At 37.5% G+C, this 27,256-nt stretch overlaps 1 pseudogene; it reads left to right on the top strand.

Annotated features, from left to right (window-relative positions):
- LOC109056765 overlaps positions 1-27,256 on the top strand; it is a 322,386-nt pseudogene that overhangs the window by 176,806 nt on the left and 118,324 nt on the right.

Here is a 27,256-nt window from a genome sequence, read left to right on the forward strand (position 1 = left end):
TTAATGTGCTGCTTTGTACTATTTTTTTTGTACTAGTTTTAATTGTAAGCGGCAACGCTGCTGTCGTTTTGGCAATACAAATGTAAAAATATATTGCAGTAATAAGAAACGTCCCGAGACATTAGGCATAATCATTTTTAGTTTCATTATTGGGTTCCAGCATTATTGACGTGATATTCAATCAAAACCTGAAATATAAATTCTAACAGAATGTATTCATTACCAATATATTGAACCATCTCTTTATGTTTTTCTAAATCCCAAACAGAGTAAAGACATTAGAAAAGTATCCGTCTATGAACATGTTTTATAGGCTATTTTAGATTTGGGAAATACACATGCATTACAGATTTGAGAAAAAAGACAAAAAACAAAATAGTTTTTGGGAGACAACATATTTTGCAGACTTTCTGTGATTTACAATGCACAAACCAGAAGCAACAATATCTGCAGAACAGAGAAGGGTTTACCATTCACAAAAAAATAAAATAAGCCTATAAATTTAATTTCAGTTTTTGTTTTTGTGTTTCAGAGGAAAATTCAATGTCATCTCTCCGTTACAGACCGTTCTGAAAGCAGAATTTATGCAAACACGTATATAATGCTTTAAAAACTTTAACAGAGATGTCTAGAAGGAATTTAATAGGGCTGCCCCCACATAAGATTTTTTTAGTTACTAGTCGTTCATTTAAGTCATTATTCAACTAATCACACGTTTATATTAAATTAACATCTATAATCCATAATGAGCCTTAATATATTCCTCGCTCAAGCACACGCTTTAAGTTTGCCACAAAGCACAGGCAGAAGTATCCTAATAATTGTGAAAAAGGAGACATTTTAATTATTTATTAATAAACTAATGTTTTCTTGTCAGCTGCAAGATGAAATTCACAGTGCTGACTCTCTCCACATGTATGTGCCTTTAGAGAGAAATGCAACTTTCACAGATTACATAATCAGGGAGTATTTCTTTTCATTTTGAATTGGTTCGTTTAAAAGCAGACATTTCAAGCTTTCTGTTGATATATTTCTCATGTATGTGAGGCACCCCAGTTTTAAGTTATTTCATTATCAGGAAAAAAAATTCAAGTGATCACGAGGGCGCCTCCCTGTAATGCATGCATATTAATTTTCCTCACAAACACTTGAATATGAATAGTAATAGAGCACATTTCTTTTAGGTTACATTATGGGATCCTCATTAAAAATAAATCTTCACAAGTCTACAACCGAGGCTATTTGGTGTTTTAAAATGATCTAACGGCCGATGCTGCTCCAATTCGTTGATCATTAGTTGTTCTTGATGAAGATTAAATGGATGCATGACTCTCATAAATTTGTTTTAATAAATCTCTTTTGCTTTAAATAATAAAGTTACAAAACACGTTAAGGTAAATATTATTGTACAATATAATTATAAAATGCTGTAAACTGCGAAGATTGCAATTTCACATTTTGCATATACATGACAAAGTTAGTTATTTTTTTTATATGCAATTATACAAAATAAAATCAAACAAGATTTTAAATGAAGATACAATATGTAGACAAATAAGAATAAATGTTGCGCGTCGCGTTGCACAAATCTTGCACTCTGATATTTTAAGGAATAGTATACACTCCTGCATTTAAATGCGGCTGCAATTTTATCTTATTTTTTAAAGTTTTATAAAAATATATAAATGTACAAAAGAAAGTAAAGGCGGTTCCCTTTAAAATTACTGAAGTTGTCAATTGATGAAGCTCTTTTTACATCGTGTGCACTTTGTTGATTATAATGAGAGAACTTGAGTAAATAAATAGAGAAGTAAATAAATAATATTGTCGCTATTATATATTTTTTTTCATAGTTATATTTGATGCATCATACTAGGTGCCGTGTGAGGACCAAACCAAATCTCCATGTTCTGTGTGTGTATATATATATATACCTTGCTACATGTACTGTGTCAGGCTAACCAATGCTTGTCATTTGCACTTACATATTGTTGCTCTTTTGTTGTTTTTGATTGCTTCCATTGCCCTCATTTGTAAGTCGCTTTGGATAAAAGCATCTGCTAAATGACAAAATGTAAATGTAAATACTCCTAATGAAAAAATGTGAATGTAAATACTCCTAATGAAGATTAGTGAAGTTTTGAGGGGTTTTTATGGTTTTTTGTTGTTTGTTGATATTTGGAAATTTATTATGATAAATGAATGCATTATTTTTGGTGTAAAATATCCTTGACTAATATTATAAATAGAAATCAGCAGGGAAGAAAATGAAATGAAATGTACGCTATGCCTCCTGTATTGTCACAAGCTGCCTAAACACTGGTATCAGAGATTCATGTGCAGAAGTGGATAATGGCATCTTGTCATGTCTGGAGCGCAGCGCAGAAGCTGATGTATTTGGGGAAAGAGTCTGTTTGCGAGCGCGAGAGTGAGAGGGGAGGTTTTTATGACTAGACCCCCCACCGCACAGCCACTTATTCTGAGGAACAGCGTTGTTTCTCCTGGGACACACACACAAACACACACACACATGTTCACATCCAGCTCATCTGAATTTCAATATTTCCGCTTTCACCGTGTGTAATTTCCACAAGACTGGAGCAGCATCTTAGAACGAGCAGAGATGATGTTATTCCAAAATGTTACAGCAGATCTGCTCCTGACACTGTGTGTGTGTGTGTGTGTGTGTGTGTGTGTGTGTGTGTGTGTGTGTGTGTGTGTGTGTGTGTGTGTAAAAACATTCATTCAGCAACATAACATGTAACATAACCTAATGTAACTAACATGTAATGTCAATAAAAATGAGGGGATTTGGGGAATATATGTATTTATTTTTGTGTGTGTGTGTTTTTGTATAACCTAATGTATTTTACATTTTTTGTCATTATAAGCAGGGCTTGACACTTACATATTTTTAAAGTAGAAATTATTTATTTAAATACAAAAGGGTTAGAGGCTAGTGTTAGAGGCCTTTTTTGTTTGTTAATCAGAAGAAGTCCGAAGACAGAAAGTCAGAATTATAATTGTATAATAAGTAAAAAGAAAACAAATAGATAGAATTAGAAAAGCAAAAAAGATTAGAGAAGCAAGTGTTAGTTTTTTTATTATTCTTTTTTATGAAGAATAGAATTAGAATAGAAAATGCTAGAGTTTTAGGGTCAAATAAAGATGGAAGAGATGTTAGTGGTTTCTTGAAGATGGCTAAGGACTCAGCTGCTGGGACTGAGTTGGGCAGGTCATTCACCAGGAGGGAACAGTTAATGAAAAAGTCAGAGAAAGTGATTCTGTGCCTCTTTGGGATGAACAATAATGCATCATTCACTTGCAGAACACAAGCTTCTCGAGGCACATAACTCTGAAGTAATGAATTTAGGTAAAGGGGTGCAGATCCAGTGGAGGTTTTGTAGGCAAAAATTAATAACTTGAATTTTATGTGAGCAACTATTGGTAGCCATTATTTTAATAATGATTAATTACTGAATTAATAATAATTTTAATAATCCATAAATTATAGAACTACAGTATATATATATATATATATATATATATATATATATATATATATATATATATATATATATATATATATATTCTGGTTTTAATTGATATATTATATTTATATTATTGATTATTGTTATTGATATTCTGGTTATATAATAACCTGAAGCTGGCATTTAATGTATATATATATATATATATATATACATTAAATGCCAGCTTCAGGTTATTATATAACCAAAATATCAATAATAACCAGAAAATAATAACTATTTTACTTTGCAACAATCACATTTATTTCAATAAGTAATTTCCTTTTGAAGTTAAAAAAAAATCCTATTTTCTATCCCCAAATTTAAAGGGATACTCCACCCCAAAATGAACATTTTGATTTCAAAAAGTGAAAAATAAAATTTTGGTATATAATTTTTAAGGTAAAAAAAAAAAGATATTTGCATATATAATCATCTAATGTAAGTATTTGCACATATACTCATCTAATGTAAATCACAAATGCGTGTGTGTTGCTTGCACCGTTAAGCAATTAACAGGCTTTTAGCACAGCATTTTACTGTTGAAATGATCTTCTGCCCTCGACACTGAACACTGCCGCTGGTTACACTGAAGCTGCTTCTGGACGTTTGTCTGCTTGTGAGTGGAATGGACTTTAACTGGATGCAAAGCCTCATGAGACTCCAGAACCAATTGAGAGAGTGTTGAGGAGTCCTGCGAGTGAAGTGTCTTCAGAGTTTAATGAGGACCCAGGGGACGAGCGCTCAGCCCATCAGCGCTATCACACTCAGCACTGTTTGTACAACACACACTGAGCAGAAGCTGTGCCATAAACCAGCAGGTGGAGCCAGTGCTCACATTCTGCATTTTGATTGGCTGATGGCTTTGTCAGTCATCAGTGTGGGGCTGAACAGACAGAGTGCTGACGCTATATTCACATGAATAAGAACAAACAGAACTGACAAACACTCATGCACTGGAATTAGGGGGTGTTTACATAACACTTTGTATGCCTTTTTGCCATTCATTTACACAACAACAGCATTTTGGGGGCCTAATAACATAAACTTTTGAAAACGGGTTTCAAAGAGCAAGTTTTTGAAAATTACATTGTTACAATCTCCATGTAAACTATAAAAACGCGAATTAGTGAAAAGTGTGATGTCATACGTGTGCACACATGTTCAGTCTATAGGAATGTTTATGTGTGCATGTGCATAGTGTTTCTTTACAAAGTGACTTCGCCACCTACTGGCCTGGCATGAATAATACTTAATAGTTGTTTCAAAACTTACTTTGAAAGTAATTTTCACCTGGAAATTGCTGGTAGGTATCAATGAATTACAAAGAAATGGCAAGTAACACATTGATATAAACATGAAATTTCAAAGTATGGAGACTGATTACTTTAAGATTATTTATTTTAACTTTGAAAAATATTATTTATTCAGTGAGATAAATTGAATTATGTTGGGTTGGCATTAATTGGATTCTGTTAATTGGAATAATTAGTTGAATTTATTTGAGTTATGTTGGGAAATATTTTGTTTTATTTATGTGGGTTTTTTTTTTGTTTTGTTTGCATTTATGCATTTGGTGGACACATTTATCCAAGTTGATTTGCAATTAGTTGCGTTGCACTGAATTTAATTAAGCTGTGTTGGTTTGAGCTGACTTTTGAAAGCTGAACTTGAAAAGTTGAGTTGAGTTATTTAAGCTGGGTTGATTTATGTTGTGCTGGGTTGAGATGAGCTGAATTTAATTGAGTTAGTTTGGGTTGTTTTCGGCAGAGATGGATTTATGCATTTTCAGATTTTTTAATTTTTTCACCATAGAATTCAATTATGTATTGAGATGGACTAAATTCAGTTGATCTGAATTTGCAGTGTTGGGTTCAGTAGAGTTTATGCATTTGAAGCGCGCGCACACACACACACACACACACACATACTTGAGTATATTTAGGAAGATTTATTTGATCAGAAATACAGTAAAATTGTGAAATATTATTATACAGTTTAAAATATAATTTTTTCTGTGTGAATATCTGTTAAACTGTAATGTATTTCTGTGATGTGCAGCTGTATTTTCAGCATCATTACTCCAGTCTTCAGTGTCACATGATCTTCAGAAGTCATTCTAATATTATGATCTGCTGCTCAAGAAACATTTCTGATTATTATCAATGTTGAAAACAGTCGTGCTGCACAATATTTTTGTGGAAATTGTGATACATTTTATTTTTCAGGATTCACAGATGAATAGAAAGCCCACAAGAACAGAATTTATTTGAAATAGAAATCTTCTGTAACATTAAAAATGTCTTAAATTCAAAGTTTATGTTCCTATTTTGTCAGTATTTTCCACTATTCTGTATTTGCACAGTCTTTACTGCCACTCAAACTTGTGTTGCAGCCGTTGATAGAAAAGACTTCCACTCTGATGAACGTCCTGCATCGCTGATCACTCACAGTCTCATAGAAACTCAAAGAAAACTCATTCTTTCTCTCTCGAAATGAATCAACAGTTTTCTCCGATTGTCAGCTGTCCAATAATCTCTGACCTTTCAGACGCCTGCAGTTCAATTACTCGCCAAACGAACGCTTCCCACGTTGAGCCGCCGCTGATGGCGTGATGAACTTTACAGCGGCGTGTATCCTCATTCCCTCCGCTGGCTGATTCCTGAGATTAGACTGATGGGACGAGCGAGGAGCTTTCATGTGTGTTTGTGTGGTTTTAAATTGAACTGCTTTTGTTTTTCAGCTCCTGAGTCCTCAGGATCTTCGCCAGGGCTTTCAGAGGTAACGTGCCGTGGCTTCTGTGCATGTGTGCATGTGTAAGCGTGTTCGGCGGCGGCGGGCCGACCTGCTGACGGAGTGCAGGTGTAGCGCTTCAGCAGCAGCAAAACTGCCTCACACACACACACACACACACACACACACAAACTCACACACACACACGTTGTCTAGTTTGCCGATTGTGAAATCATTGTGCTGAGCTTTTGTTCTCTCTAAATCTTGACCATCCAATCAGAACCGCTGCTGAGCTGTGACTGACAGTGATGAATGCCCGCCCCGATCCCATCAGCTCTGTTAGCACGAGCAGAAGCATGCTGGGAGCATCTCGACAGAGATGCTGGCACGTCATTAATACAAACTCTGAGGAAACAAACAAAAGCAAACTGAACTGTTTTATACACCTACAGCACGATCCATCAGCTCAGAGAAACTCACTCAGACATCAGCTCATTCCTCACACGGCTTACAAACAGTGTGTGTGTGTGTGTGGGGTGGGGGGTATGTTTAGATTGTATAGCAAGTCACTCTCACAATGATTTTGCCTGTGAAGAAAAATGAAAAGTGCAGAAAGACAAATCAGAGTTGCAGGAAACATCTGCCAAGTTTCTTTTCATGTGCGAATTTCCAAAGCTTTCTTTATTTGCCAGAGCAGCAAAACACTAACTGACTACATAATAGAAATATTTAGACATTCCCACCAGAAGTTCATGAGAGTTTTGTGGCCCAAAATGACAGAATTTGCTGCAACATAGTTTTCAAATATTGTAGTGATTTTTGAAGAATATTTTTTAATGTTGTTTTGCAGTGAAAACCCATCAATGATCATTAAGTTCTTATGGAATTAGTGACAGTAAGAGTGAAATTAATTCTAAATATTTTGCAAATAAATAACTGACATCAGCTGTGGTTATGCATTCATTCAAATCATTTAAAAATGCATATTCAGTAAAATAATGTACTTTGATAAGTCCACTGGGAAATCAGGCATTATTAGGACTAGCAAATATTCACCCCATTTTACAATATTTTGAGTATGTATAGTAGTTAAAAGCTAATAAATAATAAAAATATCAAACTTTAACATCAAAAGGGGCCATACAAAATATCGGTAAAAACAATTATCAATTTCTACTAATATTGCTTTCCCTTTTCCTCAGGTTAATTTTATGAAAAAAAAAAAAAAAAAAAAAAAAAAAAAAAACCCTTGGTAGGTTTTGCATTAAATTTATTTATTTACTTGTTTTAATAATGTTTGCAATATCTCATAAAACGGTGAATGAAGTGAGGAGACATGGGTGCAGGTTTCTGAGGACATTTTCAAAATGTGAAAATGTGTATCCTCTCACATTTAAAGAAATGTGGAGAAGTAAATGTTAATGAGCTGCGCACTGTTTGAAAGGCATGGATAAATCAATCAAATCAAATCATGTTTGGATTTCCATTTCATGAAGTTCAAACACTGGTTCGGAAGAAGCTTAATCATTCCGTCCTGTCAATCATCATCACGAGCCTATATAAGCTGCAGTCACTGTGGCAGCATCCTTCCACCTCCCCATCTCCTCCTCTGTTTCTGTTACTCTCCTTCTATGTTGTAGCACAGTGAGGGGGTTGAACTCGGAGCTCAAGCCAAGCCAAGTTCGTTTAGCATTAACTTTTAAGGCTGGATGGGCAGACAAACTGATTTCAACAGGTTTATTAGGGTTAGTAGGATTAGGAGCAGGTTGGGATTGGTTAGGTTTGGTTAGATTTAATTAGGGTTAGGTTTGGTTAGGATTAGATTAGGTTTGGATGGATTTAGTTAGGGGTTAGGTTAGATTTGGTTAGGATTAGCATTAGTTATGGTTAGGTTTAAGTTAGGTTTGGTTATATTCATCTAGGTTTCGGGTTTAGTTATGTTAGGTTTAGGTTAGGTTTGATTAGATGCAGTTACAGTTAGGTTTGGTCAGGGTTAGGTAAGGGTTTGGTTAGATTTAGTTAGAGTTAGGTTTGGTTAGGATTAGATTAGATTAGGTTTGGATGGATTTAGTTAGGGGTTAGGTTAGATTTGGTTAGGATTAGTTGTGGCTAGGTTTAAGTTAGGTTTGGTTATATTCATTCAGGGTTAGGTTTGGTCAGATTTAGTTAGGCTTGGGTTATGTTTGATTAGGTTAGAGTTAGGTTTAGATTTTGGTTTAGGTTAGATTTAGTTAGGGCAATGTTTGTTTAGGAATAGATTAGGTTTGGATGGATTTAGTTGGGGGTTAGGGTTAGATTTGATTAGGATTAGTTATGGTTAGGTTTAAGTTAGGTTTGGTTATATTCATTCAGGGTTAGGTTTGGTCAGATTTAGTTATGGTTAGGCTTAGGTTATGTTTGATTAGGTTAGAGTTAGGTTTAGATTTTGGTTTAGGTTAGATTTAGTTAGGGCAATGTTTGTTTAGGAATAGATTAGGTTTGGATGGATTTAGTTGGGGGTTAGGGTTAGATTTGATTAGGATTAGTTATGGTTAGGTTTAAGTTAGGTTTGGTTATATTCATCTACAGTAGGTTTCGGGTTTAGTTATGTTAGGTTTAGGTTAGATATGATTAGATGTAGTTACAGTTAGTTTTGGTCAGGGTTAGGTAAGGGTTTGGTTAGATTTAGTTAGAGTTAGGTTTGGTTTGGTTTAGGTTAGTGTTGCAATAAAATGCAGTGTTAAGATAGAAAATATCATCACCTGTATATACAAACCATTGTGGGTATGAGGTGTTCTCACTAACCAAGTTAAATGTGTGTGTGTGTGTGTGTGTGTGTGTGTGTGTGTGTGTGTGTGTGTGTTTTGGGGACTCGTAATACTAGATATCTACTGCTCCCCATCAGCACACACACACCCACAACACACACACACACACACACACACACACACACACACACACAAACACACACTTTATTGTACAAATGAGACTACATTAGGCTTCATATTCCTGTCACACACATGAACACAGCATCACAAGCAGGTCAGGAATCTGGGCCATTAACACAGCATACGTTAGTCTGACTCATGACCTCTGTACCAGAGGATGTCTGTAATCGCTTTATCAAGCACATGGCTACATCAGTTGACAGAGATGCTGGTGTAGTCACAGCATTGACCTCTCACTGTACTTCTGACCTTTGACCCCACAGACTGTTCACTGTCTCTGAGTGTCTGTGAAATGGGGTTTCATGTGTGTGTGTGTCTCTGATAAAGCTCTGCATTCATGTCATTATGATTCAGATCAGATTGTTTGGTTTTGGACGCTTATTGATTTGATTTGAAAGCGTGTGTTTGTTTGCGGAGCAGAAATCGGGTGATTGTCATGTGTTCAATCTGTGAGTTCAGCTTCCTCTTCAATAGGCCCAATTTATGCTTTAATTACTGGGATTCATCCAACTGGAGTTCACGCATACACACACACACACACACACACACACACACACACACACACACACACACACACACACACACACACACACACACAGACACATACACATACACACACACACACACACACAAGCTGATGGTGGGGTTGTTGCCGTATTAATGAATTGTAATGTGGTGTAAGCTTTCTTCCTGCTGGAGTGGGATGAGCTGTTTAATACCTGCTGGACAGACTTTATTAATGAGGTTTTAATCTGACCAGCATGTTTGTGATGCTGAGCTCATAAATATCATTGACAGCCGTGATTAGACCTCATCAATACAGACTATAACTCTCAGTGCAATTAACAGAGCCAACCATTGTGTGTGTGTGTGTGTGTGTGTGTGTGTGTGTGTGTGTGTGTTTTCTGCTTTGTTGCATGTTGTATTCACTCATGAAGTCATCAGACTCTCACGTACTAAAACATACACCACATATCAATTAGATAAAGATAAATATAATAATAAAAAAAAAACAGATTATATCACAATTGAAATCATTCAATGGTGAAGTGTTTCATTATTTTAGTAACTATATTTATAACTAGAAGTCATGGGTAGTTTGATGTCCTGAAAACTGCTGGTGTTGGTTTCAGTTTAAAGTGGTTTTCAGTATAAAATGTTGTTTTTTTTCTCAGATGGTTCGCAATCCAAACGAATGTTAAGAAAAGCTATATAGAAACAATATAAAAGTCATTTTCACTTTGGAAGTCATTCAAACAAACAAATATATTAATTAATCAATCAATTATATTGAATTATTATTATCATCATCATCATCGTCATCATCAGTGTTATTATAAACACACTAAATTATTATTATTATTATTATTATTATTGTTATTATTATTAATACACTAAATAAATAAATAAATATTTACCATTATTGTTGTTGTTATTAACATTACTACTATTATTATTATTATTACTAGTATTATTATAAGAACTGTTATTATATTTAAACAAATAATAATAATTAATGATTAATAATTCTTATTGTTGTATTCACTATTTTAATTATTATTATGATGATTATTATTATTATTATTATTATTATTATTATTATTATTATTATTAAATTGTTGTTGTCTTAGTGCCCAAATTCAGTAGTGATGTACAATTCCATAAAGCTTTGCAAAGTCTTTCTATACAGCGCATCAAACACTGTGAAACTGATGAAAGTGTGGAAGCTGATATACATACATATCTTTCTTTACAACGATCCCTGATTCACGTCAGACAAACATACACCTGCATTATCAGACACGCTCACCTTCATCACCAAGTGAATAACAAGTACTTTCACAAAGAGTAGTTATGATAGACTTAGAGAACAGTTAGTTCATTCTGTCTTCAAATTCCAAACCCTTTTTTTCTGCTGACCACAAAAAAGATATGCTAAAGAATGTTGGTAACCAAACAGTTGACTGTAGCCATGGACTTCCATAGTATTTTTTTAATACCATGGAAGTCAATGGCTACCATCCACTCTTTGGTAACGGACCAACATCCAGCTCTTCTGCAGCATTAGAATGCATTTCTCCATCTTTCTGTCGTCTGCGGCTCTGAAAGCTGTCATTGTCAGGCTGAGCAGTTCTTTCTCCGCGGCGAAAAGTGACCGTCCCTCGTTACGCACAGTGAACCCGTCTCCTCGACGACTGCTGCTGTCACCGTGGCAACTGTCAATCAATCTCATCAACAGCTGGAGAGCGAGTTACAATAATGATGAAATGATGAACAGTCGCTCTGAAGATCAGCTCAGAAACACCAGAACTGAAAAGGTTTTGCTAGTTTACAGCATTATTTCACATGAAACTCATCTAAACAATCCTAAATCCTGTTTTCAAGTCTGTTTCAAGGCAGTCGACAAAATTCACATCAATGAATATTACTTTTAAGATAATTTAGTTTTGCTGCTACTATTTAAATAAAATAAAATATTTATCTATCACATTATTAATAAATGGGCGTTTGTTACTTTCTGTTAAAGTCTTGATTCACTACTTACTGTCTAATGCAAAATTTGTGCCCAGAAGCAATACTAAATGAGAACCAGTGAAGAGTAATTTTATTACTTTTTTTTTTCTTTCAGTTAGTCACATTGAGCATCACTCTAATATTTTGTAATTGCTGCGGTATTAGCATAATTAGCATTAGTCTGGCGGAGACCATTTATTTCTTAGCTCTTCTGTCTGTTAATATTCTCTTTCCACTCTTTAGATAAAATCTCCAGAATGATGAATGTTCATTTGATTAATCTTCATGATTTAGGCCAAACTGATTATCAGAAGCCTTGTCCATCATTTTAAACTGGTAACCGTACAGCCGCACGAATGCAAGTCACTGTCGAGAATTATTGTCAACATACAGTATTTGTAATCGAAAAATAATTCATTTTCAGAAAAAAAAAGAGCAATTATGTTCTGAATCCGTCAGTGACAGTGTGTATATGAGAAGTTTGCTGAGGCTGATTTCTGTCTGATTTTGCAGTATTGTTGACTGTCTGATAACATTTGTATCTGACATCAGCGGCCGGTACCATGATGGTAGCTGAACAAATTCAGAGTTACGGGATTAGTTTCGAGTTGACAAAACCAAATCTCTCCAATCTGGCTTTGTTGGTTCCATGATGCTGATCATCATCTTTCTTTGTCAACTCAGGCTTTGATCCTGAGTTTGTGGAGCGCGTGCACATGAATGTGTGACATCACTGGCAAACAGCCAATCACGGGCCTTGCAAGACAAAGCAAGTTTGATTAACTTCTCGCGAGAGACCCAGCGAGATTCAAAACTAAAGGTTAAAGGTTTTGCTAAAGGTTAAGAGATTGAAGAATATGACAAATTTAAACGTCATATGAAATATGAAAGAGGACAAATAAAAGAAATGATCTTGCTCTATCAGTGAAGTCACAAGTGAAACTTAAGTTAGTTTATACATTTGAAAATACATAATGATAGAGACTAGAACATGTAAGGTCACATGCAGTCATTTTTAAAATAGTGTTATCTATTGATACTACAGCTCATTAATATTACATGATCTGTATACATTAATAATATGAGTCATATAATAATTATATAAATCATATAAAATAACTCTAAGTAATTATCATTAAAGCCGGACTTATTTTTTTTTTTGTTTTTTTTTTTTTTTTTTTGTTTTTGTGATTTTATTTTTGGAGCAAGAGAAACTGGGGGAGTGACTTTTTGTGTAAAACACGTGTCACTTTGCTCGAAGGTGATTGGTCCAACTTCAGTTTGAGATCTCTAGCCCAGAACATGACCTGCCCCGGAGCAGGTTAGCCGTGGAGTGTAAGTAACTATGGTGATAAACACCGCTAAAAGCTAAGCCACTTTCATGGTACCTAAAACCCAGGATTGGTGCGCAAATTAAATTGAAATTTGCTTGCTATAGAGATATTATGGGTTTTTGTTGTAGGGGCCTGTGGAGAAAAAATGTGAAATATAAAGGTGTTTTTTTTGGGGAGGGGAACAAAACAAAACAAATCTTTGGCCACTTTTGTGTCCCAAAGGATGACATCTTATTTAAACTACTGTAATATATTTAAAAATGTTCCTTTTTTTTTTTTTTTAAATGGTCACATCACAATAAATATATCCTGACAATATTTAACTTTATTTTTTCTGCTTTATGTAATATTTTTATAAACATCCCTAAATCAAACTGACAATCATTTACATTTACATTTAGTCATTTTGCAGACATAAAGCGATTTACAGTTGGGGGATACATAAAGCGATTCTTCTTAAAGAGGCAAACAGACTCAGGAAGTGCTTGTAATACCAAGTTTTAGACATTGTTCAAATAAATACAAGCTAGAAAGAGAAGGAATAAATAAAGAGGAAGACAATTGTTTGTTCAAAGTAAAGACGGATATAATCATAAAATGTTTCAGTGTGGGATTCGAAAATGATAATGACAAATAAGACTTCATACTTATGAAATAATAATAGAGAATAAAAGGCAAGCTAGTCTATTATGATTAACCACAATTTCAAGATTTTAATAAATAATTATAATCAGCTTTTATGGTACAAAACTGAACTGAAGTCAGAGAGTCAATATTTATAAATAAATAAATAAATAAAAAAGAAAGCATCAGTTGTGAATAAAATATTTCATTGTGCTACAGTTTTGTTACATTAAATCAAAAAGTGTAGAAACTATTAATGAATTGTTTGTATTTAGGATACTGTGAAAATAAGTTTAGCAAGAAAGAATTTTTTCCCCCAGAAAATGTTATTTCAGCCTCTGTAATTTCCATCACAAAAAATGAATCAGTTGTGATATGGTGGGGATGAAGAAACAATTCAAACAGTTTGTTAATTGTTGTCAGTTCCTTGTTCTGCTGCAATAAAAACTTCATGTCTTGACTGTTGAATGCAGTGTGTCATGTAAAGTAGCACATTGCATCGTGGGAAAGGAGATTTGATATCACGGTGGAGGATCAAACGTGAGATTTCTGTCTGTTAAGGGTGTCAGTTTCTTGATTAATCCGATGGCGGTGCCTCGCGCTTGTCGCCGAAGGCTTTCCTGTGAATGGGGCAACAAGCCAAGCCTCACCAGCACCAACACGCCCCTCATCCTGAGACGGAGACGTGGATCCAGGCGGGGGTTAGTGCCTGCCATCATATCACATCTGATTCCATCTGAAGGCGTGATTTTGAAATGCAGCTCTAAAACGTCAAGCGTTTGGCTCTCTTCTGAGGTGGCAGGCTGCGGAGCGAGGTATTTATGAATCACGCACAAGCGGAGAGAGTAATGACCCTTCGTGAGCACATCCATGAGGCTGTATGACACCCTATGAACAGCTTGAAGCGGCGCGGTCGAGGAGACGGGATATCAGTGGTAAAGGTGCTGGAAGATGGGTTATTCCTCCTGTGTAGCTTTAATCAAAAAACAGGCTTCCTTCAGAACATTGTTTTCTATTTTAGGAATCTTCCGGGTAGTTGCTTGGGCTTTCCTATGGTTCAGATCTCGCTGATCTCCTGGTCTCTAGATAACTTGGTTTCCTCCTTCAACATAACTCTGTGGGAGTCTTATCATCCAGCAGGTGAATCACTTAGTAAAGTAACAGTACCCCTCTCCTCAACACCACACATGATTCGAGCTGTGAGCAATAGTGATCCCTGCCTTAGAAAACACCACTAATTAGTTGCCTTTTCCAGAGCAACACAGTAATGCGACGCATTCCTCAGCGCTGATGGTGAGTAATCAACCCCGGGTATAATCAGAGACTCGTCTTGGTGCCAGAGTGTCTGGATCATAATAACTGTTTTAACTGATCCACTTTCAGCGGTTGTACTGTAGCTTAGAGTGTCTTTGGGTTGAGATTTGGTGGAAGAGTTTGTGAGTACGTTCACATTAGCCTTTGGCTCCTGAACAAGGTCACGCTGACCGGCTCTGGTGCGCTGATATACGGCCTGCCTTTACAAACACGGCAATAAAGATTTGGGTGTTGGAATGAATCACGCAGTCAAACGCCGCTTCATTACTGGAGCTATTAGTCTCCCGGAGGGGCCGATACTTCACGGCCACACATCAACCTCGAGGCCGTGGAGTTCTTGGGATCCAGAAATACAGCTGTACGTACAAGCTGACCGTTTCTTCCACACGTTACACCGGCGAATGTTTTTTGTGTTGGTGCACCAATACACGGCCATCTGTCTTATTCCCTTCAGGATTGAATGCATTCCCAAAGATTCAAATGAACTGAAATCCAGCCGTTTCGCCGTTGATTGAACAGCACACACCTCAACCTTCGGTAAACATCACAGTAAATAAAAACAAACCGTGCCACTCCAGAGCTTCTCTCCTTGGACTCAAAGCCAAGTTTTCATATTGATGCCTCACCTCCATCCATCAGCGCAACAGACGGCTCCTTTATTGACCTCCGAGAGCCACTGAATGACAGAGTCCATTCCTGATAGATAATATCAGCGGCTGATAGATTCCAGCCCGCTCTCATTCATCAGACGGGGCCTGCTGTATTAGTCCGAGCGAGACAGCAGTCTCAGATTCCCACTGTAAATCCAGCCACGTCCCGCACTCTATTACAGTCAGAAGAGAGGACGGCAGAGACATCCCTCTCCTGTGCAGACGCTCTCAAACCGAGGCCGTTCTGCTGTAAAGAGGCCTAAAGACACGCCACGCCGAATCCAACTCGATCTCCTGATACCTGAGGTCTATGTGTTGCTCGGTGTTTGTCCGAGAGTCGCTGTATGCAAACTCACGATTGAGGTGGGATCAGGACCTCTGTAGTTGTAAATGGACGAGGGCGCTACAGAAGTCGTGTTGAAATCAGAGCGGTCTGTGTGATATAATGACACCAGTTTAAGCGAAGGAATTGAAGTGAGGATACCAAAGACTCAAGGGAAAACGAGTCCAAATAGGGCTAATGGAGAGCAAAAATAAGTGCATTCGCAGCTGCCGAGGTAAACGTTGGGTTAGGGTTGCTCTGGGACTCTGAACAAACACAGTATGTATGTCACAAGACTTTTCACAGAACAAGGTTCTGGATCTGGAGATACTGTGAAACTATAATGCATCAATAATTCAGATACTTACACTGCTGATCCAGGACACACTCTTGTAGTCTTATTATCTTACACTCACTGAAAAAAAGTCACTGGGGCGGTACTTTTTTCAAAAGGCACACCTTTGTACCTAAAGAGTACGTTTTGAAAAGGTACCTCCCCAGTGACAGCTCTTGTACCTTTTTTTTTTCTGAGAGTGTACAGAAGTTTGTTCTTGAGTAGGATTATCTTGTTTTAATTATTAGGGCCCGAGCACCGATGGTGTGAGGACCCTCTTGTATCTGCTTCGTTTATTATTATTATTATTCTTCTTCTTCTTCTTCTTCTTCTCCAAAATGAATCGCATTTTTGAGGGCCTAAACATGCTCGAAAAGTCCTGAAACTTTGCACACACGCGTCAGACATGGTGAAAATTTAAGTCTGATATAGGTTTCAGAAGAGGGTGTGGCAAAATGGCTCGACAGCGCCACCTACCGTAAAAAAATCAACAGCCCTCGAGCTGTGTGTTTCACTACATGCACGAAAATTGGCACACATGTGTAAAGCATCAGTACCTACAAAAAAGACTCTTGGAGCAATATCCGAAACCCAACGAAGTTCGGTAATTTTTAATTTTATGAGCAAATTTTGCATCATTTTTGTCATTTGCATGCCTTGTATTTTAACGAACTCCTCCTAGAGATTTATTCAGATCAACACCAAATTTGGGTTGCCTAATCTAATGCGATGGTTTAAATTGCGAAGATCTTGAGTTTTCGTTTGAGGGGGCGTGTCCGTGGCGGCCTGACGAATTTCGATGATTCGCCATGGAAAAATGAAGTTGCTATAACTCAGACATAGAATGTCCAATCTGCCACAAACTTCATATGTTTGATAAGACTCCTGACCTGAACAGATTGATTTGCCCATATTCAGTTATAGTCATAGCGCCACCTACTGGCAACAGGAAGTGACTTATTTTACACTGTACAAACTACCCCGAGAAATTTTATGACATAATTTTTTTTTCAGTCACTCCTATTCTAAAGGCCTGTGCGATGTTAAATTGTGAAGATCTTGAGTTTTCGTTAAAGGGCGTGTCCATAGTGCCGTCACAAAGTTCGATGTCTCGCCATGGGAATAAAAGTTATTGTAACTCAGGCATAAAATGTCCGATCTTGCCCAAACTTCACATGTTGGATAAGAGTCCTGGCCTGAACAAATCTGAAGGCCAATATTCCATCGGGTGTGCAAAAATGCCTCGATAGCGCCACCTATACATTTCTCAACGGAGGGCGCCTCGAGCTACGTTTCACGTACATGTACAAAAATCGTACACACATGTAACACACCAATACCTACAAAAAAGTCTCTTGGTACGAAATTCGAATCCCAACAGGAAGTCAGTTATTTTGGAATTTTCTCTGCAAAATTTGTGTCGTTTTTGCCATTTTCAGGGGTTGTACTTCAACGAACTCCTCCTAGAGATTTATTCAGATCAACACCAAACTTTGCAAGTGTAATCTAAAGGCCTTTGCGATGTTAAATTGCGAAGATCTTGAGGTTTCGTTTAAGGGCGTGTCTGTGGCGGCCTTACAAATTTCGATGTTTCGCCATGAGAAAGGAAGTTGCTATAACTCAGACATACAATGTCCAATCTGCCCCAAACTTCACATGTTTGAGAAGACTCCTGACCTGAATATATCTACATGCCAATATTCAGATATCGCTATAGCGCCACCTGCTGGCAACAGGAAGTAACATGTTTTACGCCGTAACAAACTACTCCTAGAAATTGTATGACATTTTATAATTTTTTTTTTGGTCAGTCTAATCTAAAGACCTTTGCGATGTTAAATTGTGAACATCTTGAGGTTTCATTAAAGGGTGTGGCCATGGCGCCATGACAAAGTTCGATGTCTCGCCATGGGAATAGAAGTTATTGTAACTCAGGCATAAGATGTCCGATCTTCCCCAAACTTCACATGTTCGAAAAGAGTTCTTGGCCTGAACACATCTGAATGTCAATATTCCACTATAATCATAGCGCCACCTGCTGGCAAACAGGAAATGGCTTGTTTTTACACTATACTTAAACATGCAATGTCCAATCTGCACCAAACTTCAAATATTTGGAAAGAGTCATGGCCTGAAGATATCTAAAGGCCAATATTCAGTTATAGTCATAGCGCCACCTGTTGGCAATAGGACACAACATGCTTTATACTAACTCAAACATTCCATGTTCAATCTGCACTAAATTTCATGTGCTTTATAAAAGTGCTGAACTGAAGAAATGTACATGCCAAAATCCAGTTATAGTCATATTTCCCCACCAGCTGGCAGCAGGAAGATTGGCACATATAAATGACTTTGACATATTCCTCTTATATTTACGACATTAAACGCATATTTCTCGCCGTTCGCTGTTTTACAAAAGCCACCCGGTGGCGGTGAGCCCGGGTGCGAGGGCCCGTTCATCGCTGCTTGCAGCTTTAATGTTAAGATTATGTTTCCTGGCAAAATACAACATTATTTCAGACTTTTAGACATAATCTAATTATGATATCAGGATTCTGTGTTACTATATTGCGATGGGCTGAATCGTGACAGTTTAATACTCGTCTAAATGGGATTTCAGCTAATTTATTGGCTGCATGTCAAATTCCAATGAACGTCTTGCTGCAGGTTGTGACTCCAGCAGCAATTATACCTGCGTTTTCCAGGAATCGTCCGCGGTTGTCGATAGCAGTAACCCGATGCGGCGCATCCCAATGCGACGGCGTCCGTGATCTGGCAGTAGCACAGGTGAGGGCTGGAAGCACATCTTCCCACCGAGCTGCTCCCACAGACAGTCTGTTGTTTTCTCGTGTCCCGAAGCGGTGGGCTGCACAGATTGTCTTTGGACGAGTTTTAGCAGAACACCTTCGCTGTGTGCCGGTGCCTGCGGGGCAGAGCTTCAGCTGTTGGAATGAGAAGCCCTTCAATCTGTTTAATGATGCATTGGAAACGCTCGCTCCAGCACACACACACACACACAGCTCTCCTGTCCAACTCTCGAATGTGTGATTTGATAGCAGTATTTTTCTTAGATAAGAATCTTTGTTGACGATATTTAAACTGGGTCAGGACTAGCACTTGTCAGCTATCAGAACACATAACAGACTTGTTCAATAAAGCCACACGTTAACTCTGCTGCGCCCAACAGGCCACCAGCGGAACTGACTTTATAATGCACTCTATCCGCCACACATTCACATCCGAGGCTCTTAAAGTTATAGTTTTAAGCTCTTTGCAGTTTTAACTCTTTGCTGATAGTGCTGCTATTATAGTTACTATAGACATCCAATTGTTACCAATTCAGAGTCATTATTGAATTTTGATGATGACAGTGGTTGTGGGGAGCCGTTTGAGTCAGTTCATTAAGAGCTTCGTTAGTTAATGACAGTCTGTGTATGTTGTGGTGTTGACGTAAGTAGACAATTACAGTAAATATGATCTGTAATATGATAAATGATTGATAGTGGGTTGCTGATTTTTACAGTATTACGAACAGCAACATCTTCCCGTACACCTTTTGAGTTTATGGGGGGTTCGAGAGGGTCTGACCCCCATTCATGGCCCACAAAAGACATGTTGTTCACCTGAGGAGGTAACCATAGCAACGACAGACGGCTCCAGTGCTTTCAATTATAATCAGTATTGGACAGTATTGACAAAACAAAAGAGCTGCCATTATCTGTCTCTCCTTTTTTAATGGATTTACATAAATAAGCCTTTAGAAGTATTGTGGCTGTAATAATTAAACTTTTTTTTTTTTTTTCGGGGGTGAGGAGAGACGATTTGCGTGAAGACATTTTGTATGGATTGTACCACAAAATAAAAAATAAATAATTAATTAATTAATAATTAATAAGTGTTTATTTAAATTGTTTTTGTTTATCTTTCTATTGATTATTAAGCAGTTTTTCATTTTAGAATTTAAATAAATAAATAAACAATTTATTTTGGAAATTTATTTAAAGTTATTTTTTCATTTTAGAAAACAAATATATATATACTATATATATATATATATATATAGGATATATATATCTATATATATATATATATATATATATATATATATATATAAACATTTAGATAACTTAATATACCTTAATATAACTAATTCAATTACAGATTAGTAACAACGCTGGCGGCAAATAGACTCGTGCACAGAAGTAACATTCGCCGGATGATGTAACCATTACACTACACCGTTTCCTATACGATCAAAAATCGACAAAATATTTAATTTATACATGCTACTCAGGATACTTGAAAAAATATATATATATTGAAACACTTCAAATATATTACACAAAAACTTCGTCTAAAAGTCTCTAAAATAGCTACCGTTTGTGAAAAAAGATCGATCGTAGCGCGAAACGTTCGCGCCCTAAAATCACGGACGTACACGTTGTTATTTAACTTCCCTGGAAACGAAGGTCCTCTCGTGTAATTGGCGCGGTGATTATCGCTGAAACGAGACGAACGGTCGACAGCGTCTCTGAAGCCCCGCTCGCGTGACGTCACTCCCCTCTCCGTCCCTCTCCGGTGCCGCTCGAGCTCGAGCGCGCAGTCTCGCCGCACGCGCCTCCCGGACGGCACGCGCTCTCTCCTTCTCCCCGTGCGCTCCGCGATGAACACAGCCGCCGCGCGTCACACGCGCTCCAAGCTCGAGCAGGAGGTCGTATCCGCGCGTTAAACTCCGCGGCGCTCTGAAGAACTGACCCAGGAGCCCGGAGAGAGCGACGCTCGCGCTCCAGCCGATGCGCAGCGGCGTTTGGATTACCTCTGGATGTGAATAAACTCTCTTCAACTGAACTCACAGCACCACGGTGAGGATGATGAGGATGGTGAGCAGGTAAGACGCTTCACGCGCTCTCAACTCATTTTGGGCTTTTTGCAAGAAACGAATCACGCCAGAAGTGTGTGTGTGTGTGTGTGTGTGTGTGTGTGTGTGTGGCAGTATATAACAGTGCACAAGTGTGTGTGAGCGCATATGATGCATTTAAGAGCTTTATTTCACATTTTTGTGCTGAATGTGGTGATGTGGGCTTCTTTTGTGAGCTCAAACATTAAAGGACAGTGCATATGAGGCTTTCTGTGACTGCATGATGTTTTTGGCGTATAAATGAGCTTTTAAAGCCTCCTGTCGCTGCTGGATTAAGTGCTCATCATGTTCCTGATGTCAGATTACAGACGCGAGGCTGCGAGTGCTTTGACCAGGAGGATCAGACTCTGTCAGACTGAGGGTTTTCTTCATCACCGTGTCGTCGCTGAGGGTGCCGAGGCTTTTCCTCAGTAGTTTTGGGATGTTATCGTACCGCGCTCATGTAAAATAAAACCATTCCGTCTGTTTTCCATCTTGTTCTGTTTTGGTTTTGCCTCTTAAACATGTACCAGATTAACTTCGGATGAGCGTTCTGAGCAAAAGATGACACAGCAGCAGAAACCTCTGAACTCTGAGATAACGTTTGACACAGTCGCCTGTCTGTCTCGCTCTCTCTCTCTCTCTCTCTCTGTCTCTCTGCGTCTGTTTGCTCGCCTGTGTCCGCTAGGGGCCCCTGAAGTCCCCACACGAGCCGGAGGAAATGAATTGAGAGTTAATGTCATCAGGAGCGAGTGTAAAAGGGTTAAAGCGGCCGATAAAGGGGCGAGTCAGTGAGGGGATGAAAATGAGCTCAGAGTGCCCCCCGTGTGTGTGTGTGTGTGTGTGAGAGAGAGTGTGTGTGTGTGCGTGTGTGTGTGTGTTTTGCAGTCGATCAGCACTTACAGTCCATTGGCTCCAGATATCTCTGTTGCTGGTGTGTGTGTGTGTGTGTGTGTGTGTAGGAGTGTGTACAAATGTGTGTGTTTCATGCACACATGCCCAAATAATCAGTGCTTGCCACTGCAGTCCGACATCCCACAATTAACGCCGTGGAAACGCCTTCGATTTCCAATCCCGCTGCAGCTACCAGGCGAAAAACCTTTGCGACTGAAGACAAAATAATTTGCTGTTTGGAGCCGAGTTTGCGCTGACGCTGGGGTGAGGCTTTGGGGGCAGATATGACGCCCCAGACTCGCATATTTGGTTGAAATGTGATCCGGTCGAGCCCCCAACGGCTGGGGTGTGTGTGTGTGTGTGTGTCACTCACGGCATTGAAATGAAACGTTCTGCTGTTGGAAATTATAAGGAAGATCTGGAGTTGCAGAGTAATTTCTTCCAGAAGGCAGATATGCCGGTGTTTTCCAGTCCGTCAGTTGCGCGCTCAGGTTGTTTTTCCCACAGACTCTCGGTGACCTCTGCGGGAAGAGCGAGTTTGGCTGAGATGAAGGAAATTTTCCGGAGGTTCCTCGGACGCAGCGATGGCTGCGAGTCCCTCGATGACATTCCTGACATGATGGAAAAACAGATGGCAGAGGGGGAAAAGAGGAATGTTTTCAGAAGTCCATGACTAGATCTTCTGGAATGCCAATGTTTAAAAAAAATCCACATAAGAGAGAGAGCAAGAGAAAGAAATCTATAAAAGAAAAAAAAAAACACTCTGCAATTATGGGGCGCCGAGAAAACCAGTGGAGTGCCAGAGTTTCTGGGAATGAAGGCCTGGAATGACGTCGTCGTCTGTAATCTGCCAAACGATCACGGCCAAAAACCAGCGCTCACTTCCGGATGCAGAGCCGCTCGACTCACACCTTTAACCTGAGAAACTCTGTCTGTGGGCTTCAGAGCAAAATCATTTCACTCTAGGGCCTGACAGGCCTTTTTATCTTTTCCATCAAGTGATCGGTGAAAGGAGGCGCTCGACCTTCAGAGCACAAACTACTGAATGAACAGATTATTTTCTTAGAAGACTTGTGTTTTTATTGACCTTGTTACCAGAATACAGTTTTGTAGCAGTAAACATGAAATAAACAATGCTGCAAGAAACAAACCTGCAGCTGTATTTTAAATGAAGTCATAGACTTTTTTCAAAATATAGTTTTTTAAGTATAAAAATTGAATTAACAAAGACATAAATAAATAAATATTATACTTAAATATAAATTATAAGGTTTTATAAATATATTTAATTTTTGCTTTAAAAAAGTGGTAATAATGCAGTATAACAGGTTTAATAACTTTTTTTTTTCCTTTTAACAAAAAATAACTGAATATTTAAATACAATAAAGCAATACAGAAAAATATATAACGTTACACGTTTTACACAGATTAAAGTGTAAAAGAACTATAAAGACCCATAGGTATCACTTTACAATAAGAGCTCATTAGTTAACCTTCGTTAATGCATTAACATTCACAATAAACAATAGCTACATTTACTACAGAAGTTATTAATCTTTGTTAAAACAATACAAGTCTTAGTTCAGGTTAGCTCATTAAATAACACAGTTGCAACTTTCGATTTTAACAGCGTGTTATTAAATATCGGAATACCTAAGATTAATGAATGTTCAGAAGAATTTTTCATTGGCAGTTTATGTTAACTAAAATTAACTAATGTTAACTAATGAAGCCCTAATGTAAAGTGTGAACGAACAATAAAGAATCAAGACACCTTCAAACAATATCTAGGGCATGTTGTAGTCCAGATTAAAATGAAAAAAGAAAAGTTTGATAATGAATAGTCTATTAAGTCTAAATATTTTAGTATATGGCTCTGTGATGAACACCGTAGCGAATATACAAATCTGAAGGGCTATTTAAATCTATTTAAATACGTTTTAGAAAGTAGAGCAGCTACTTTATTTATGGGGTTTCCAGAGTAAGGCTTGCATTTTCTGCAGTATAGCGCCATCTGCTGTCAGAGAGTGAATGTGCGTTCATTCATAGCGTCTGTCACGTGTTCCTCCATGTGCTTCTCATGCGTGCTTGTTTACATCAGAGCCACGCATCTTTCAAGCAGCATACAGCAGTGTTGTGCATTTTGACCAGTTGATGGGGAAAGTATTCTTAAAATGCATCCAAAATTCTGAATAATTTGTAATGTATAATTATTCATGGTACTTAGAAGTGCCCACCATAACAATATCGTGCATATTCATCACGGCGATATATTGCATAACCAATACCGGCACATTGTCGGCATATATAATATATATATATATATTATAATATATATATATATATATATATATATATTTATAGCTGTGATGCAACTTTAGCTACTTTAGTATTCATTATCAAACTTTTCTTTTTTTAATTTTAATCTGGACTACAACATGCCCTAGATATTGTTTGAAAGAGTATTGATTTTATGTTCATTCACAATTTACATTAGGGCTCATTAGTTAACATTAGTTAATCTAATTTTTTAACATAAAATCATTGAAAAATTGTTATATATATATTAGTTGATGTATTGTTTAAGGAATTTGTGTAAATTTATTGGAAAATGTCTTTTTATATTTATGAAAGACTTTTTATACATATGATTATGTTTTGTTTTAAATGCTTATGAATTATGGCGATATATTGCATAATATCTATCTATCTATCTATATATATATATATAATTAAATTTAAATATTTAACAATTACAATGATTTAACAGCTAACTTCATGCAAGTTTTATTTCAGTGGGATTTCTAAAGACTGGACAGAAATATTGTGTATTATATTATAATATTAAACCCAACACAAACACACACACACACACACACACACACACACACACACACACACACACACACACACACACACACACACACACACACACAGTTCAGCAAATAAGAGAAACACATGAACGGCATTTTACTCATATTTCAGACTTTAATTCATTCATACAAACAGCTGTTTTCTTCTGTTCACTGTTTTTCTTTCACTGAAATTGTATTTATTCTTCATCATTTCTTGGTAACTGAGAGTTGCTGTGTGGAATTCATTTCTCTAAAGTTGTAAAGATATCCATACACCGATATTCTTCTGGCCATACAAAAATGAAGCGTTTACTTCACACAGGAATCCCATTATTACTGATGACGTCATGTTGGTCGGTTCATAATGGATCCTCCTCAGTGAAACTGCAGGTAGAGTGTATGGAGGCTTATTAGGGCTCCTATAAATCCTGTTCACTGGGAAAAGAGCCGATGAAAGAGACACAGTGTGACGGAGGAGAGAATGAAGGACAGTGAAGATCCAGCTGCTCGCGTTTGTGACGCTCACTTTCCAGTTCAGAGAGATCACAGCCAGCCACAGCATTTCAAAATCAGAAACAGACAGATTAAAGGACACGATTCTGGGCCTTTTCTTTCATCTTCTTCTCATTTGTTTTTTTTAAGAACTGCAGTCTCATGAGACACTGTGAAGGATGTAACATTGGCACCAGGGTTGCACGGTGGCTTACTGATTTGGAATAAAATGCAATTTTTTGAACCAATACTAACAAGTCATTTGTGATGGTTTTTTTATATGTCATTTTAACTCGGTTATGTCATTCATAAAGTGGACGTGGCTGATGCACTCATTTTCTGCATTTTGCATTTCCGTGGTAACTGCGTCTTCTCTGATTGGTGGATCTGTCTTGAGGATTATGGGTAGTGTAGTTCTTCAGCTGTACATCATCAGAGGTTTATATGTTATTGTTCAGAATCAGTTTCTCTTCCCGGAGTCGACTGCTGTGCTTCAGTTTGCTGTGTCTTTGTTTGTCGTTTACTGCTAGAAATTCCTCCCTTATCAGGCCTGAGCAGGTCAGGATGGACGGATGGTCGTCCTCCATCGATCTGTGTGTGTGGAACGGCTGCTGTGAGACAGATGAGAGCAGCTCTTATCGCCATCAGTGTGACGTTTCAGTGACTTACTGAAGACAGAACAGATACCGGCTCATGAGGGGCTCTGGATTGCTGCTGATTATTCTGTATTCTGTGGAGCTGGGGGTTTGTTTGTCTATAGACACTTCTGACCTTGTGGCTTTAGAAAGTAAACTGTGTTAAAACATGTACACACTTTTACTAGTTTAATTCATTTGTCCATTATTGTCCATTATGGGCAATAATGAACACAGCAAATCAGCGTATCTGAAGATCATGTGACACTGAAGACTGGAGTAATGATGTTAAAAATACAGCTGCGCATCACAGAAAAAAACAACAACAAAAAACATTTTAACAGATAGTTTGAAATTGTAGTATTTCTATGGGATGAAATTAGACTCAAAATGATTAATAGATGCACGCAAAATTATCCATGTACTGCATTAAGCGTTCCACAAATGCACATTTTAATCCCTACATGCACAAATTATGATAATTTAATACAAACTTTAACATGTGTATTCACAAATATGTCTCTATTTGAACCAAATGCTGCACATTAATGTAATTCTTAACTCTGCAGACACGGGTGAAGAGCATTTGTTTCAGTGTAGTGATGCACATTTGCAAATGTTTCAAATCGTGTACACGTTCATGAACTGCACTGGGCCTTGTTCGTTGGTAGTTTTGTGGTTGTGGGACGTGAAGTCTCAAAATCCAAATGAACCGAACAAGATCGACTCAAACTAGACGTCAATTAATGCACGCGTGTCACCTGATCCACATATGCATGGGTTCCTTTTGCATGATCAATTTATGATACATTAATGCAGAACAGAACATTTTTTATTCGCAAACATGTCTGTATTTTACAAATCGCTGCACAATCATTTAATCCCGAATCAAACTGAAAGGCATTTAGCAAGATACGTGTATAAAAATGTATGCAGTACATGGATAATTTTGTGTGCATCTATTAATCATTTTGAGTCTAATTTCATCCTATATATTTCTGTATTCTTGAAATAAATGCAGCCTTGGTGAGGAGAAAAAATTTCTTTTAAGAACTTTCTTTTGAAAGTCATGAACATTTCCAACACAAATTCCATCACATCTGAAAGGACAAATCATACAAACGTGTGCAAAATCTAAAAGTATAAATAGTTTTAAGCATAATTTTTATTTCATGATGAAATGTATATTTTAAGAAA

The sequence above is a fragment of the Cyprinus carpio genome, chromosome A7 (assembly GCF_018340385.1).
Source record: "Cyprinus carpio isolate SPL01 chromosome A7, ASM1834038v1, whole genome shotgun sequence".
NCBI classification, from domain to species: domain Eukaryota; kingdom Metazoa; phylum Chordata; class Actinopteri; order Cypriniformes; family Cyprinidae; genus Cyprinus; species Cyprinus carpio.